This window comes from Eptesicus fuscus, chromosome 3 (genome assembly GCF_027574615.1).
Source record: "Eptesicus fuscus isolate TK198812 chromosome 3, DD_ASM_mEF_20220401, whole genome shotgun sequence".
Classification (NCBI taxonomy): Eukaryota; Metazoa; Chordata; class Mammalia; order Chiroptera; family Vespertilionidae; genus Eptesicus; species Eptesicus fuscus.
The window spans coordinates 34491567-34510299 of NC_072475.1; the positions used below are offsets into that span (position 1 = coordinate 34491567).

General features: G+C 37.7%; 1 pseudogene; it reads left to right on the forward strand.

Annotated features, from left to right (window-relative positions):
* The first annotated feature begins 7935 nt into the window (after positions 1-7935).
* Positions 7936-9183, forward strand: LOC103286742 (60S ribosomal protein L4-like; annotated as a pseudogene).
* The last annotated feature ends 9550 nt before the right edge of the window (positions 9184-18733 follow it).

The following is an 18733-nucleotide window of genomic DNA, read 5'->3' on the forward strand; positions in this document are numbered from 1 at the left end:
ACCAATACTACTCTCATTTACTAACATCCTGATCACTGCCCCTCATTTATTAAAGGCTTTTTAAAATCACTCCAACTTTCTTAAGTTCTGCAATTATTCTGGTTATCTATCAATATCCATCTAATACCTTTGCCTCTCATTTTATTGACTTTCTCACTTTCAATGATTCCATCTTTGCCATACACACCTACCTCACTCATCGCTGCAAATATTTCTTAAACTTATATATCTACAATTTCCCTCTGACCTTAACCTCTCTCATCTTACCAGCTCTCCTATATCATTGTTACCATAATACTTTGTAATCATCTAAGTGCCAAGTACCTAAGAGTCATCAATATTCTCTGTCTGTCAAAATCCAACTGTAAAACACGCCTGATCTTCAGATCCACATCAACTCCATGAAATATTTTCATAATAATTTTTCAGATCATCTCTCTGGCCCTTCATCTTTCATTATGAATAGGCTTTAAGAAACTCAACCCAACTTAATGCACCTGCCTTCCTTCTCTCTGACTAAACTTTGCTTGATGTGCACTGCTGACGATTAGCCCCATCACATTCAAGAACTTGTGCCTCAACTAGGCCTTCGGTGCTTGTCAGGAATCCTGTCTATTTATTTAAGTTGATTCCACTTTCAACCATTGTCAACAGTTACTACCATAAACTCTCTTCAGCTAACAAGATACCTCTTCAAATGTCACTTTCAGAAAATAATCTCAGTCATTACTTTACAGAAATTAGCAGCCAATTTTTCCTCAACTTCTTGCCACTCTGTTGTTATTTTACATTCCCCCATTCTTCTTTTTCCCCTGACACAATTCGAAAGGGGTAATTTCCCCTAACTAAAGTTAATGGCCTCCATTCTTGCTTCTTTGCTTTCTCTGTTTCATAAATCATCCAGGTCTCTCCTGTGTCTTCAGCATCTCCAGTTATCAAGGTGATTTGTTTTTGTGAGCATGTAACTTGGGTTTTTCTCATATTTAGAGAGATAGAGAAAAGAAAGAAGGAAGGAACGAAAGAAGCAAAGGAATGGAGTCAGTCAGAGAGGGCAGGAGGGAGAAAGAGAAATTTCACCCAGTACTTCACTAGCTAACATGCTTGGCAAATAAAAGTTTATGATAAACATTGGAATAAATGTTGAAAAGCATTAAGTTTCAGAGTGATAAACCTGATTTATGAGCTTCATGGTGTCAAGGAAGAAAACTATATCATCCTTCTGGAACTGGAACTGTAAATCCAAACAATGTCTTAAAAGTAATATCTAAACCACTCCACCTATTTTGTGACAACAAAGATCACATACAAGCAAAAAATAAAGTATTATACTTATGTATGTTTCCTAACCATATGATATAATGGAAATAAAGTGTAGTTCTTTTAGGAGAGCTAGAAACATTTCCAAGGGACAGAGAGCACCATTAATTGAACTCAATAAAATTCATATATATCAATTAATCATACATTCTAATTACATTATAAACATATTACATGTATTAGTATTTTATTTTGTTCAGATTTCACTGGTTTAAGTTAGAAAGAAAATTATGTACTTCACAAACCCTAAAAATATTTCGTGTGTAGCAACTTTAAGGGTAACAATTTGCTTTAAAAATACTGTCATTAGTATATGTCAATATAGCATTTCTTCCACAAATCTATTAATCTTTTTTAATTACTTGGTTTTATCAATTATTTAAGTTTTAAAATTTTTATCTTCAAATTGAATGTCCCAAGTGAATACATTTTAGGTTAGTTTTAATATTAAAAGCAGGAGCTATAAGCTGATTGTACATAATGATTCTTATTAGAATAAGATTACAAACTACCTTTAAGAATAGATTCCTTAAAAGTTTTCAAATATACACTAAGACCTGAAATTTATTATTTCACGCACCAGATGTCACTGTTTCTCCATGCTAGTAAAATGGACCAACAAATTTTGGCAGTTAAAAAAAGAACAATTGACTCTATATTTCTATTCTTAAGTGCATATTCAGCAGAAATGTATGTGTAAAACAAACAACAACAACAACAACAAAAAACAAGACCACAAATATTCATAGTGGTGCTATCCATAATATTCAAAACTAGAAATTTCCCAAATGCCAATCAAGAGTATAATGGTACGCATCTAGCAATATATTAAAAAGATCATATACTATGACCATGTGAGATTTATTCCAGGGATGCAAGGCTGGTAAAATATTCACAAATCAATAAATGTTGTACATTACATAAACAAATTGAAAGACAAAAATCACATGATCATATCAATTGATGTAGAAAAAGCATCCCTCAAAACCCAATGCCCATTTTTTATAAAATCTCTTAGCAAAGTGGGACTAAAAGGAGCATACCACCACATGATAAAGGCCATATATGACAAACCTACAGCCAACATCATGCTCAATGGGCAAAAGGTAAAACCATTTCCTCTAAGAACAGGGATACCCACTCTCACCACTCTTATTCAACATAGTACTGGAAGTTCTAGACACAGCGATCAGACAAAAAATAAAAATGAAAAAGAAATAAAAGGCATCCAAATTAGAAAGGAAGAAGTAAAATTGTCATTATTCACAGATGACATGATATTGTACATAGAAAACCCTAAAGACTCCACCAAAAAACTACTAGATTTAATAAATGAATTTGGCAATGTAGCAGGATACAAAATCAACACCTAAAAATCAATGGCTTCTTTATACACCAATAATAAATTCTCAAAAAGAGAAATTAAACAAACAATCCCATTTACCATTGCAACAAAAAATTAACATACTTAAGAATAAACTTAACCAAGGAGGCAAAAGAACTATACTCAGAAAACTACAGGACATTGAAAAAAGAGATAGAAGATATAAACAAGTGGAAGAACATACTGTGTTCATGCATTGGTAGAATCAACTTTATTAAAATGTCCACCATGCTACCCAAGGCAATCTACAGACTCAATGCAATCCCTATTAAAATACCAATGACATATTTCCCAGAGCTAGAACAAATACTCCAAAATTTTATATAGAATCAAAAAGACAATGAATAGCTGAAGCAATTTTGAGAAAGAAAAACAAAGTTGAAGGAATCACAATACCAGATTTCAAGTTATACTACAAAGCCACCATAATCAAAACAGCCTGGTACTAGCACAAGAACAGGCATATAGATCAATGGAACAGAACAGAGAACCCAGAAATCGACCCAAGCTATTATGCTCAATTAATATAGGTTAATAACGCAGATTTTATAATCAAAGAAAACACGATAATTTCAAGAGAAACATAAAAAGTGCTATAAACTTTATTTTTTTGTTGATGTGAATATTGCAGTGTTGTTTTTTTTCTATTCAGTACCTGAGTATAATTATTCCAGATATGAAAACTAATATATACTAATAAATTAATCACAAAGTATTTCTTGTTTTACTGATAGAACCATGTTATAATAAATCCATAATGAACACACACACACACACACACACACACACACACAAAGTGCTTTATTCAAAGTATGTCCATCGTTAGCTACACATTTCCCCCATCTTTCAGGTAATTTGTGGATACCGTCCCAATAGAACTTTTCTTGTTTTGAGGCAAACCATTCAGAGACCCAATTTTCCACTTCTTCATACATTTTGAAGTGCTGCTCAGAAAGTGTGTGTGCCATGGATCAGAACAAGTGGTAATCTGAAGGAGCAAGGTCTGGTGAATACAGCAGGTGGGTTAATACTTCCCAGGCAAGATCTTTTAACGTGTCTTTAACTGGTTTTGAAGTGTGTGATGGTGCATTATCAGGAAGCAAAATTACTTTGCTGTGTCTTCTGTCCCTGTCTAGTCATTTTACCATCCAAGTGTGGTTCAGATTGACCTGGATGTTCTTTGTCTTTCACATCGAAATCATCACTTTTAAAGCATTTAAACCAGCTTTCACAAGTATCTTGAGATGGAGCATGTTCACCATAAGCTTCCCAAAATATACGATAACTTTCAGCAGCGCTTTTCTTCAAAATGAAGTAATGAATTAAAACTTCTCTCAAATGCTCTTTTTTTGGCATGAAATTTGACATTTTTTAAGTGTAAAAATATCTATGATGTTAAAACCTTCAGAAAATTTGACATATGAAGTTTTGCAGCTTGTTGTCAATACAACAAAATAGCATACATATCAAATTGCATATATATCAACATATGTGTAACTCCATCTATTGATAAAAATCTGCATTATTAACCAGTACACCCACATAGTATTTGACAAAGGAGGCAAGAGGATACAATGGAGTCAAAAGAGTCTCTTCAATAAGTGGTGTTGGGAAAATTGGACAGATATATCCCCCAAAATGAAACTAGACCACCAAATTATACCATACACAAGAATAAACTAAAATGGATAAAAGACTTAAATGTAAGTCATGAAACCATAAAAATCCTAGAAGAAACCATAGGCAACAAAATCTCAGACATCTCTTGTAGCAATATGTTTAGATATATATACTAAGGCAAAGGAAACTAAGGAGAAAATAAACAAAAGGGACTACATCAAAATAAAAAACTTCTGCACACCAAAAGCAACCATCAACAGAATGAAAAGAGAGCCCACTGTATGGGAGAACATATTTGGCAATGTTACATCTGATAAAGGGTTAATATCCAAAATATATAAGCAACTCATACAACTTAACAAAAGGAAGACAAACAATCCAATTAAAAAATGGTCAAAAGACCTATATAGACACTTCTCCAAAGAGGACATACAAATGGCCAAGAGACTTATGAAAAAATGCTCAAAGTCACTAAACATCCGAGAGATGCAAATCAAAATGACAATGAGGTACCATCTCACACCTGTCAGAATGGCTACCATCAACAAATAAAAAGTGTTGGCAAGAATGTGGAGAAAAGGGAACCGTAGTAAACTGTTAAAGGGAATGTAGACTCGTGCAACCATTATGGAAAACAGTATGGAGTTTCCTCAAAAAATTAAATGTGGAACTGCCATTTGACCCAGTGATCCCACTTCTAGGAATATATCTTAAGGAACCTGAAGCACCAATAATAAAGAATGTATGCATCCCTAGGTTCATAGCAGCACAATTTACAATGGCTAAAATCTGAAAACAGCTCAAATGACCATCAGTAGATGAGTGGATAAAAAGCTGTGGTACATTTATACCATGGAATACTATGCAGCAGTAAAAAAGAAGAATCTCTTACCCTTTGAGACAGCATGGAGGGACCTGGAGAATATCATACTAAATGAAATATGTCAGTCAGAGAAAGACAAGTATCGCATGATAGCACTCATATGTGAAATCTAAGTAACAAAATAAACTGATGAACGGAGTGGATCCAGAGGTATGGAAGCATGGAACAGAGTGTGGAATCTCAGAGGGAAGGTGGGGGAGGGTGGGTAGGTAGGATGTAATCAACCAAAGACCTTGTATGCATATATGCCTAACCCATGGACATAGACAATAGGGTGCTTAAGTCCTGGGGGGTTGGGGGGAGAGGCAGGGGCAGGCTGGAGGGGGTCAATGGGGAATAAAAGGGGACATGTGTAATACTTTCAGCAATAAAGAATGATTAAAAAAAGAGTAGAATGGTAAATAAATGCATTGGGGGTATATACTATACACAATGGAAAATTATGCAGCGATGAGAATGAAATAACTACAACCACACACAACAAATCTCAAAAACATGTTGAGTGGAAGAAGTCAGATAAGAAAAAGTATATATTGTAGCATTCCATATCTTTTATGAAGTTAAAAAAACATGCAAAAGTAATCTCTGGTTTAGTATTTAGATGAGTGGTTACCATTGGGAGAAGATAATGACTTAAAAAGGGCAAGGTGGGCTGTTAGGGAGTGTGATAACAGTCTGTCTCTTGACCTGGATGATGATTATAAGGGTTTATACAGTTTGTGAAAAATTATTAAGCTATAATTTTATGATTCATACAATTTTATTTGTTTGTATTATAATTTACTTAAATGGTCAATAAAATAACTACAAAGAATTCATTGAAACTAAGTTAATAAATCCCCTGAAGATCTACTTAAGGTATAATTTAAATTTAATGATTATACATATTGGATAAAACTCAAGAATTCTCAAACTTTCTCCTTGAGTTGATCTTATATTCACGAATATTTTTGTATGATTCCCCTGGCTACGTTCTTCTGTAGTCTAAGAAAAATTCCTTCACAATTTTTTCCCATTCATCTTGCTATGTGTACAAGAAATGCACCTTTCATTGATCAACTTCATTATGTCAACCATTTTCTCTCTACTGACCCTCTCCTCTTGGCATATAAACCTAAGTTTCTTCTATCTTCAAACACAGAATACTTCTCTCTGCTTCTCAGTTTCCTCTAGCTAGTACACTATTGTCCAGGTAGAAAAATACTTTTTCTATACCCTCTTATGCTGAGTATTTGGAGGCCTGCAAATGAAACTTGAGATTAGCAAGAGACAAAAAATATATATATTTCTTTTCTTTCATAGCCAGGCATCCTTGGTCCCGTATCATCACTTCCCAAGCACATCTCCTATGGCAACACATAACTCCATGAAGTTTGTTTTCCCTAAGGTCACAAGAAGCCTTGATATTGCAATTAGCTTTTGCATCATTCCCTGAGGCATTTCACACTATTGATAATTATTTTGGCAGTAGAGCTAAACTGTCTGGAATTCATAAGTCATCAGGTACTGGAAAATGGTATGTGTGTGGGGGGAGAGGATTAATCCTATGTAGTCATTAAGCCACAGCATTAGGTTACATTTCCTTTAGGTAAAAATAAATTGCATTCCTTTGATTTCTCCTTTATATTAATTACATTATATATAGATTGATTTTTATTATTGACTAGTAGCCCTGCACACAAATCCGTGCACCAGTAGCTCACCAGTAGCTCGCTGCCGCCCTCAAGTAGCTCTCCGCCCACTGTTCCACCCTCCTCTACTCCCCCTGCCCCCCTTCTCCCTGTCCCCCATAGCTTGCTGCCCTGACTCCTCTTGTAGCTCTCCACTGCCCACTTGTAGTCAGTTGCTCACTGCCACCCTCCTGTAGCTCTCCACCCGCTGTCCCTCCACACCCCCGCCCTAACCCCTCATAGCTTGCTGCCCTGCCCCCTCCTATAGCTCTCCATCGCCCACTTGTAGCTCGTTGCCCCACCCTCCTGCTGATCCGTCATCCAGTCATTACGCTTCACGGTGTAACGACCATTTGCATATTATATAAGATAGGCAGGTTATATCCAATATCCACGATGAATCTAACTTTTGCATGATAAAGACAGTATTAAAAGTATTTGTTAAAAAGGGGAGCTGCCCTAACTGGTTTGACTCAGTGGATAGAACGTCAGTCTGCAGACTGAAGGGTCCCAGGTTCGATTATGGTCAAGGGCATGTACCTTGATTGCGGGCACATCCCCAGTAGGGGGTGTGCAGGAGGCAGCTGATTGATGTTTCTCTCTCATCAATGTTTCTAACTCTCTATCTCTCTCCCTTCCTCTCTGTAAAAATCAATAAAATATATTAAAAAGGGGAGCCATTGGATATGATAGTTTGAGAACCATTGGTATAATTTGTAGACCAGACACTCTGTTTAGTGAGGGTCGAGAGATGCTTCCTGCCTCGCCATGACCAAAATCCAGTTTCACAAATAATCCATAATGATAGACAGAAGCAAAACTTATTAACCGGTACTCATTAAAATATTCTCACTTTAAAGCTGATCAGTCTCTTCAGTGTCCCAAGTACTTCAGTCTCCTGGTGCCTAAGGTATGCCCTAAGGGATATTTGCAAAATCTCTGGTGATTTTGATCTCTCGCCCCATTCTTGTCTACCATCAACTATCATGTTCTTCTATAGGAAGAGTCTAAACTCAGTTTCACTCTGGCATTTAAACTGTCCACTGTTAAGTAAAAGAGGATAGTGGCCTTCGCCTCTCCCCGCCATGGCCTGTGCTCCTCCACTGTTAGCTGTGTACTCCAAAAAGGGGGAAACATCTGGCAAAAATGTCACTTTGCCTGCTGTGTTCAAGGCTCCCATTCGACCAGATATTGGAAACTTGGTTCACACCAACTTGCGCAAAAACAATAGACAGCCCTATGCTGTCAGTGAATTGGCAGGTCATCAAACCAGTGCCGAGTCCTAGGGCACTGGCCGAGCTATGGCTTGAATTCCCAGAGTTCAAGGTGGTAGAAATCGTTCCCGCCTGAGTGCTTTTAGAAATATGTGTGTGGGGGCCGCACCGCAGAGTGAACACAACGCAGAAACGATATGCCATCTGCTCTGTCCTGGCTGCTTCGGCCTTACCAGCACTGCTCATGTCTAAAGGTATTGAAGAAGTTCCAGAACTTCCTTTGGTGGTTGAAGATAAAGTTGAAGGCTGCAAGAAAACCAAGCAGGCCGTTTTGCTACTTAAGAAACTTAAGGCCTGGAATGATATAAAAAAAAAAGGGCCATGCCTCTCAGTGAATGAGGGCTGGCAAGGGCAAAATGAGAAGCCGTCTTCGTATCCAGCACAGGGGACCTTGCATCATCTATAATGAGGACAACGGTATCATCAAAGCCTTCAGAAACATCCCTGGAATTACTCTGCTTAATGTCAGCAAACTGAACATTTTGAAACTTGCACCTGGAGGGCATGTGGGCCGTTTCTGCATTTGGACTGAAAGTTGGATGAGCTGTATGGCACCTGGCGTGGAGCTGCCTCCCTCAAGAGTAACTACAACCTTCCCAGGCACAAGGTGCTCAGCACAGACCTCAGCAGAATCTTGAAAAGCCCAGAGATCCAAAGAGGCCTCCGAGCACCACGCAAGAAGATTCACCGCAGAGTCCTGAAGAAGAATCCACTGAAAACCCTGAGGATCATGTTGAAGCTAAACCCATATGCAAAGACCATGCACTGTAACTCCATTCTTCGCCAGGCCAAGAACCACAAGCTCCGGGTGGATAAAGCAGCAGCAGCAGCACTAGAAGCCCAATCAGATGAGAAGGGGGTTCCAGGTAAGAAGCCTGTGGTCGGGAAGAAAGGAAAGAAGGCTGTGGGCATCAAGAAGCAGAAGAAGCCTTTGGTGGAGAAAAAGGCTGCAGCTACCAAGAAACCAGCAGCTGAGAAGAAGCCCGCAGAAAAGAAACCCACCACAGAAGAAAAGAAGCCTGTGGCATAAACTTAAATTTGCTTCTTCCATGAAGGTCAAATCACTTTGGACAGCTAATTTTGAATAAAAATATGATCAAAGGCAAAAAAAAAAAAAAAAAGAAAAGAAAGGAGGATAGTTTCTGGTGGCTTGTTAAATAAGTTGTTCTCTTAGTGGTGAAGGATGTGGACAGTAATACATCAAACACAGATCTAAAAGCTTTGTTATATTCCCTCGTTTTATCCCTGCTATGAAGGAAATGCATATTGCCATATCCATTTTACAGGTGAGGAAATGTAGGCACAGAGAAGTTCATTTGAATTTGCACTTGGCAAAATAATTCCCTTGCAAATATGAATTGCCAGTGTCTTACTTCTGTCTAGGAAAATTCTACCTAAGTATGAGACTCAACGTGAGGTAGACATCTAACACAAACAGTATTCGTATTAGTGTAGGATGAGTCTTCCTAAATTATGGTTCAATATCAGTTGTCGCTGAGTCTACATTCCCATGAAATGGGGGTATAAGGCACAGCTGACCCTATCAAACTCAGTTTCTGCTAGTTGATTTTTTTTTTCTTTGCAGAATTTTTGTTTAACAGTCTGGATGAAAGCATGTCTCATAGTATGTGTATCTATTTTCAAAAGCGAAGAATCTGAGCAGAGGCACTTCAGTAGCCCTATGAATGGCTTCAGAAAGTGTCTTTTTTTTTCTTTTTCAGCTTCAGATGGGGATCCAAAAGAGAGGTTAGTAGAAAACTACAGTCTTAACCATACAGAGTGACTATTCAGGTAAGTACTTTCATCAATAAGATCCTTGAAAAGTTATTTCATTTTTCAGACAATTATTTTTTCTCAGTATTACACCTTTTTTTTAAAGTTCCCAAACACCTTAAATAACTTTTGTGCATTAGATGATACTTTAACATTATGGTTTCAGGCAAAGACACACTAACCTACTTATCATAAGATTGTCTAGTGAGAGAATATCATATGAAAAAATTTGAATTGTATACTATGTTTGGATATACTAAAAATAAGTGAAATAATATATTCTTTGATATTTTTTTGGTCTATCGTGAACTTGGACTATTGCCAAATATTTTGTACCACGCACATTTTGGCTCTATTTTGCCCTAAATACCTCTGTCCTAAAACTGTTTGTCTGAGCTATAACTTAAGTGAAGTTTTATGTAAAGTATCCATGAGCTTTAGAAGGACTGAAAAAAGAAGGGTTTTTAAATGATATAAAAAGGAGAAAAGCGTCACAAAAAAAAAGATATAAAAAGGAAAATACACCTGTCAAAGAATGAGTCCCTTGTACTTATTGTCTTCGCTCTACTATTCTCCATATTTTATTAAATCTCTCTCCTTCTATTGGCAGGTGCAATAAATGGCAGTTACATTACATTTTGGTACAAACTGTGTTTACCTTCATTTTTATTTGTTATTACTTATATTACCTTGTTTTTGTTGTTTAATTGAGAAATGTTTTTCTATCTATGAACATTTTTTGGCTACCTTGGATTGAAAGGGAACACAGCATAAAATTTCTCATTTAAACAAACAGTAAAATTGTTTAATTTAAGATCCTTTATATTACAGTTTTCAGGAAAAATTGAAGTTGCTTCAGTACATAAAAAGAATAGATGTATTTTGGCTTCTAAACCCAAACTCAGATTTGCTTCCCCTCAACCCAACAAGGGCTGTATCTACAGAGCTCCCTACTAACCCTCAGGCCTTAGTACAAAATGAATCTCAGGGAAGTGCTACTGATTTGACCTGGGAGAGCAATTGTGATTCAGTCCATTATTCCCACACAGAGAACAAGTGAAAAGAAGCTTCACTCTAAATATGACACCAGTAGAACATTTTCTCTCTTGTTATCTAACAATTACAGTTAAGAATTTTTGGCAGTATCTTATATATTATATTATAGTTATCATGATTTTGATAAATTAAGGAATGGATAAGTGGAGGAATTTGGGTACAAATTAATATTGACACTGATAAATCTCCTTGTGCTTGTTAATGAAAGTGAAGAGTATAAAGTATTCTAAGAGCTATAAAAATGAGACTACAAAAGCTTGACAAATTTCTCCTCTGTGATTGAATTTTTTCTTTCATCCCCCCATACTACCTGCCTTCTCATACCTATTTTGAAATAAAAATATCAAGGGAAAACTAATCAATAATATTATACCAATATCAATGTATATAAGTGGGCCTAAGCCTGCAGGTGGACATCCCCCTAGGGATCCCGGACTGCAAGAGGGCGCAGGCTGGGCTGAGGGATCCCCACTAGTGCACGAATGTTGTGCATCTGGCCTCTCATACTATATAACACTGATTGCCTGCTTCTCTGTTCTATTTAAAAGGTACTGGTTGGCCCGAGCTGGTTTGGCTCAGTGGATAGAGCATCAGCCAGTGACTGAAGGGTTTCAGGTTCTATTCTGGTCAAGGGCACATGACCAGATTGTGGGCTCAATCCCCAGTAGGGGCATGCAGGAGGCAGCCGGTCAATAAGACTCTTTCATCATTAATGTTTCTATCTCTCCCTCTCCCTTCCTCTCTGAAATTAATTTAAAAAATAAAAAATAAATAAATAAAAAATAAAAGATGCTGGTTGGTGAATGTGTCCCAATGGAACACCATTAAAAGGAGGAAATTTTAGATGAGAAAAAAAAAGGGGGGGGGGGCATGAAGAGAAGTGAGAATTGGGACCTTAAACAATAAGACCAATTCGTGGCAACCTACCATTACAAGATTATTTCTAAATAGGGAGTGTGTTGACCAACAGAGGCAATCCTAGAATAATGAAAAGCTAACAAGTATAAATAGACCTTGCAAGTACTGAATCCAGAGTAACTTTGCAGAAGAGTGCCCTGCTCAGCTGTAAGGAAGATAGAGAAGGCAAACCTGATCTCACACACGGGCAAAGTAAAGGAATTATGACTCTGGTGCCTAATTTTTGGGTCTCCTCATAGATATTGAAATGAATATTAACTTTATTAGATTAGAGCATCAAATAGATATAATTATAATGGTAACTGCTTTGTTAGCAGGCACTATTCTGTTTTATATTTTTCATATCACTGAATATTATTTTTATTAATTTGCTTACTGAAATATAATTTCCATGAGAGGAGGGAATGTTACTGTCTTGTTTACCTCTGTATCTTCAGTGCCTGGAAGAGGAACTGACAAAGAACAGAGGTTCATTAAACAAATATTTCTGACTGATGGAATTGATTAATTATTAGTGGTAGAAAAGTACTCCATAGACGTTTCCTGAGCCTTGGGGAAAGGAGGATAAACAGAGGTGTTAGGAATGAGTGTAAAATAGAAATGTTTCAAGCTTATAAATAAAGAGAAGAGGCAGCTTCAGCCTTCCCATGTCACTGAGATGGAGATGGGTGTTAACAGTTCCACTGCCTTGAGAAAAATCACTAGCTGGCCCAGCCACAATACAGTGGGTTTGACTGATTTACCAGTCCCAGGAAAGAATAAGTGTGTCCCGAGTCAGAAAAACATAGGGGCTCAGTGCAATACTTACTGATAGCATCAACCACTTTAAGAGAGAAAAGCTGGATTAGAAAAAAAGGAAGGAGCCAGGGTGGGAATGACTAGAGATGTGACCCTGTTTGTAACATGTCATAGGGAGACTAGAGGCCTGATGTACGACATTCATGCGGAGTGGGGCTGGAGGGTCCCTCAGCCAAGCCTGCGTCCTCCCGCAATCTGGGACCCCTCACTCCTAAGTACCCACCTGATCACTCTTTACCGCCCACCTGCTTGCTCCTTACCACTTGGCTCACCACTCCTTACTGCCTGCCTGCTCACTCCTCACCGCTCCTTAGTGCTGCCACGGAGGCAGGAGAGGCTCCCGCCACCACCATTGTGCTCGCCAGCCGTGAGTCTGGCTTCTGGCTGAGCAGCGCTTCTGCTATGGGAGTGCACTGACCACCAGGGGGCAGCTGTTGCTTTGAGCATCCTGCCCCCTGGTGGTCAGTGTGCGACATAGCGCCCAGTCTTCTGGTCATTCTGGTCATTCCACCATAAAGGTAGCTGGGCTTTTATATATATAGATGCTCATATTAAAGCCATAACAAGCACTAAACTGGTACCCTGTTAGGAAATGAAAGTGATTTGGGAAATATTAATATTCTTGAAATTATTGGTTGAGGGCTTTCACTAGAGACAATTATGCATTTCTTTTTAGTATGTTATCAATATTTATTGATTTTTTAGTCCCCTCATGCTGATGGACTGTGGGAGTATACCTATTAATTTGGTTATTCCTTGATGAGCTGTGATCTAGGTTACTGACTCAAATCTCATAAATGACTTAAAGATAATTTTTATTTAATGCAGAGAATTTTATTCATTTTATTCCTTCTTCCCATGTCTTTTCAGTAAATGTGTAAAATAGCACCTCAGACATGGAAAATCAGAAATCTCAGGCATTTGTGTTAAATTTCTGAAACATTGACTCACTTTCAAGAAAGGCATAATCTTCCTCTTCTCTTCCTTACAAAATTAGGTGCACATGTTATAAAACAAAGTTTGGTTTTGTTGATAACTTGAGAGAAAATATGAAGTAGCTTTTACTTTCTGAAACCAAAGAGGAGTATTAGCCAACAATCTGATATTAATACCTAGCTCAAGGCTTAGTTACTACCTGGAGCCAATGTTCTAGTACCATTAGGCCACAAAGGCATTTCCTGCCCTGCTCCAAGGATACAATACCTGCAGAGTCCATACCACCTGTTCTAGACTGCACATTTTTAATATAACTTTAACCAAAGGTGAATGCTTAAAGATCAAATAATTTAATTCATGCTTCTCATCTTTCATACTTAAGCATACCCAAAAATGCAGATTCTTCTGGCATAGTACTCTGTTCTCTCATTTGAAGATCTACTCTGCCCACACCAACCTACCTCCCATAAACCCTTGCACTTACTCCATTGTCAACTATTCCTATCTGCATATTCAGTCTCTTTAGAGAAAGTTCTCTTTCTGTCCTTGCTCTAAAGTAATACCTCAACAATAACTTTAAGCTGTACATTGGATGAATATTTACATTTTAATAGTATTTTATTTTAATGTATATTAGAAAAATATTTATCAGTCATTTTTTCACATTGATTTTTTTTTTTCAGAAATGACAGAGGTGATGAGATGGTTTAAAGAAAAATATCGAGAAAAACAATAGTATATATAGAAAGTGGAAAATATCCAGAATGACTGCAGTGTAAGAAGTGCTACCTTAAGGTAATATTGATTTTTATTAAAAACTCCAATTTCATTGTCACTTCCTCCAGTATGTGCTATGCTTTCCCTTAGATCCTAGCTACCATAAGGCCAGGAGATGTCAGCTGCATTCTTTCATTATCTTTTCCAGATCTGGACTTTGTCTGTCTTCATTTAAAAACTGTCCTCCTTTGAAGCTCACATCTTCAAGCTATAATACTCTATAAGCCCTGTCTTTTCACTGTGGACTATTGTCCTTCAGATCAGTCTCTTATAGACATAAAAAGCTTGAAAATCCAGCTCACAAGCTTATACTCCAGTGGTGTGTGTGTGTGTGTGTGTGTGTGTGTGTGTGTGTGTGTGTGTAGTAATGTTAACATAAAAAAATACATTGAAACCTGTAAAGAATTTTTGTGAGTTTATTTGAGCCAAACTGTCGATGTATGCGGGGAAGCAGAACCTAAATGAATTGAGATAATGCTCCATAGAATGGCGGGTTACATTTGTATTTATACATTGCAATCAAAGGAGGAAAGTAGGTGGGTTCCATGAAATTCATTGGTGATAGATTAAGGAGGTGGGATATAGCAAAGCGGCGGGGGGTGGGGGTGGTGTCAGAGAACCCCTGAATTTGGATAAAAAGTAAAATGATGGACACATACTTAGGTGGGTGCAGGAACAATTAACATGATAATGAAAGAACTTGTGATTTGTGGTATGTGTCCTGGAGCCCACCACATTTGGTTGTGCCCCAGGGGCTCCAGAAAAAGGGAAGTTACAAGTTACCCAGACATTTTTAAGGGTATGTTATCATAAATGCAAAAAGACAGATAGGCTCAGTTAAGGTAAAGGTTGACCTTGTCAATGAAGATACAGGCCTAGGACGTAACTGCCCACCATAACTGCTTTTAGTTAAAGTTTAATTTCAGACCATCCTTTGTGGTTACCTTAGGTCTCTGAGTTTGCAAGACCACCATGCAGGCCTCCCCTGAGCTTGTCAGGTCAGCATGTGGTCCCTTTTGTCCACACTACTAATGAAAGTAATATATCTTCACTTGTGAAAATTTGGAAAATACAGATTTTAATGCTGTTTATCATTATTAATGATTTTTTTAAATACTGTTAATAATTGATATATTTTCCTTATATATCACTTTATACTTTATTACTAAGAGTTTTTATGTTATTAAGGTGTTTGTCTTTATAGCATAATATAACTAATATAATATAGCCTATATAAGTAATCCTTAATAGCCTAGTATAAGTATCATTTAATCATCCTCTTATTGTTGTATACTTAGGTAGAAACGAACTTTCATTTTCATATAAAATTTGCAATGAACAGCTTTGTAGACTTTTTTTAATACCAATTTGCATTACTCTACTGGACTAGATTCTCAGAAGAGAAGTTACTAGTTCAAAGGTCATAAGAAATTTGAAGTGTAAGTGGATAAACTGAGAACTCCCAAGGGCATTCATAAAGAACAATAGGTGGTTAGATTGTGGCTAACAAACCAGTTTTGGTACTTTTGTTTCTAAAGCTATTCCATCTGCTATCAGCCTTTTGTTATGCTGAGTGGGCCTTGAGCTATCTGAACAGACTTTTTGAGAGATTCCCAGACACAGGGAGGAATGGAAGCTAAAGTAGAAGAGGAGAGAGGGCTATGTAATAGTAACTGAGGGTAGTGAAAATTTGTGAGAATGAACAGGCACAGTTCAAGGAGATATAATGGGATTTAGGAAAAACCTTTTATATGGAGCCTACGTTCTCTTTCACAAAAAGCTTATAATGTTTGTTCACACTCTGTCTTCAAGAAGTTCAGACAGGTCACATGGAAATTCACAGAGGCTGGTACACAAAGGCTTATAAATGCAAACTTCAAAAGAATATCTGCAAAGCTTGCATGCTATGAATCTATAAAGTAGGTATCTGGGTTAAGGCTATAAGCTTTGGAACACAAAGAGCTATAAAAGAGGCTTTTAGCTGCTGCCTGGTGGCTTTAAATTGCAGGGGGTGGGGGGTGGTAGTGGTGAAGGAGAGGTGAGACTTGTGGAGAGCAGTGGAATGATATTTTTCAAGTTTACATCTTAAGAACTAGCTACAAATATACAGGGGTGAGCAAAAGTACGTATGTTTGCAGTTGTTTGTATGGAAAACAATACAATAATTAATGAATGATAATACAAGAATAAACTCTGTGTTTTGAGGACTCACAACTATAAATCTACTTTTGCTCACCCCTGTACATAATTTTCAACTTCACCCCACCCTGAACCCTAAAAAAAAAAAAAAGGATTTGGTAATTTCTGATGGAGCAGTTTCACTCTATTATTTTGTTTAAGGACATGGACTAAGGAAAAACACTACCTGGGTTTGAATCCAAAATCCAAAACAATAGGAAGCCAAAAATGAATTAAAATACTTTACCTAAGGAACATGGAAAGAACAAGAGAGTCAGCCCAGGATGGAAGCTAGTTTTGAGCTGAAAATTGTATAAATGTCATACATATTTTTAAAATTTTTAAAATATATTTTTATTGATTTCAGAGTGGAAGAGAGAGGGAGAGAAAGATAGAAATATCAATGATATCACACTGGGGACTGAGCCAGCAACCCGGGCATGTGTCCTTGACCAGTATTGAGCCCTGGACCCTTCAGTCCACAGGTGATGCTCTATCCACTGAGCCAAACTGGCTAGGGCACATACATATTTTTGAAAAAAATAATAAATCAAAGAATGACAGAACAAACCAAGCCTCAAATTTGATAATAAAGTAAAATAAAACAACCTAAGTGTAAAATTGGTTGGTGCCATAACTGCACAGATCAGAATTATTTCAAATAATTTTAAAACATAGTGTTTTGACACTACATCCTTAGTGGATGTATCCTAAGGAAAATAAAACCTGAAATTGTATTCAGTGGTCTTATTTGTAGCAATGTTGGTATCACTGTTTTATTATTTGTTATACACATTATTTATACATTTATATTGATAGATATAGATAGATAGATATAGATACATAGATATATAAAACAAATAAATAATTCTATTTATGCCATTAGGAAACATCATTTCTCAAAGGTGCAGAAAATATCCTATATAATAAAAGCCTAATATGCTAAGTGTCCAACCATTCATTTGATGGTTTGACCAGTCGCTATGATGCACACTGACCACCAGGGGGCAGATGCTTTGGACAGTAGGTTAGCTTGCTGCTGGGGTCCAGCTGATCGGGACTGGACGAGATGGGCATGACACGCCCTGGAGCCCTCCCACAGTCCCTCCCCAGCCTCAGTCATGCACTGGTGGGGTCCCTCGTCCTGGCCTGCGCCCTCTCACAATCTGGGACCCCTCAGGGGATGTTGGAAAGCCAGTTTTGGCCAGATCCCCACAGGCCAGACTGAGGGACCCCACCGGTGCACGAATCCGTGCACCAGGCCTCTAGTCCTATATAATAAAAGCCTAATATGCTAAGTGTCCAACTGTTTGATCGGTAGGTTAGCTTTCTGTTGGCATCCAGCCAATCAGGACTGGGCGAGACAGGCCAGACACATCCTAGACGAATCTGTGCATCAGGCCAGTTTTGGCCACATCCCCACAGGCCAGGCTGAGGGATCCTACCGGTACATGGGCCTCTAGTAGAAATATAAAATCAAATAAATTAGTAAAATAATAACAAACTTATGCTTTATTTATCTCTAAAATATTATTTCCTAGCACCATTTTCAAATGATAGAACAAATAGCAGTAAAAAGTAAGTGACTGCAAAAATCAAAATGTCTGATATATACAGGCTGAGGCAAAAGTAGATTTACAGTTGTGAGTGCATGAATCACAGTTTATTCTTATATTATTACTTATTAATTATTGTATTATTTTCCGTATGAACAACAGTAAACCTACTTTCCCCCCACCTTAACTATATAATTATATTTAAAATAAAACTCATGGGTCAACTTTGATGGTTGTTGACACAGAAACTCATTATCCTACCTAATAAAATAGTAATATGCAAATTGACCACACCTTCACTACGCCCAAGCCACACCCACCAGCCAAAGCCACGCCCACCAGCCAATCAGGGCGAGTATGCAAATTACCCAACAAAGATGGCGGTTAATTTGTATACACTGAGGGAGGGAGGAGTGAAGACTGAAGACAACTTAGAAGGAAGAGGGAGGAAAGCGGAAAGCAAGGTGGCTGCCAGAGGGAAAGCCCGGGTGGGGTGGAGCGAGGCGGAGCAGGGCAGAGCAGGGCGGGCGGCAGCAGCCCGTGGGTGCAGGCGTGGCGGCTGAAATGGCGGGGCTGCAATCCTGCAAATGGGC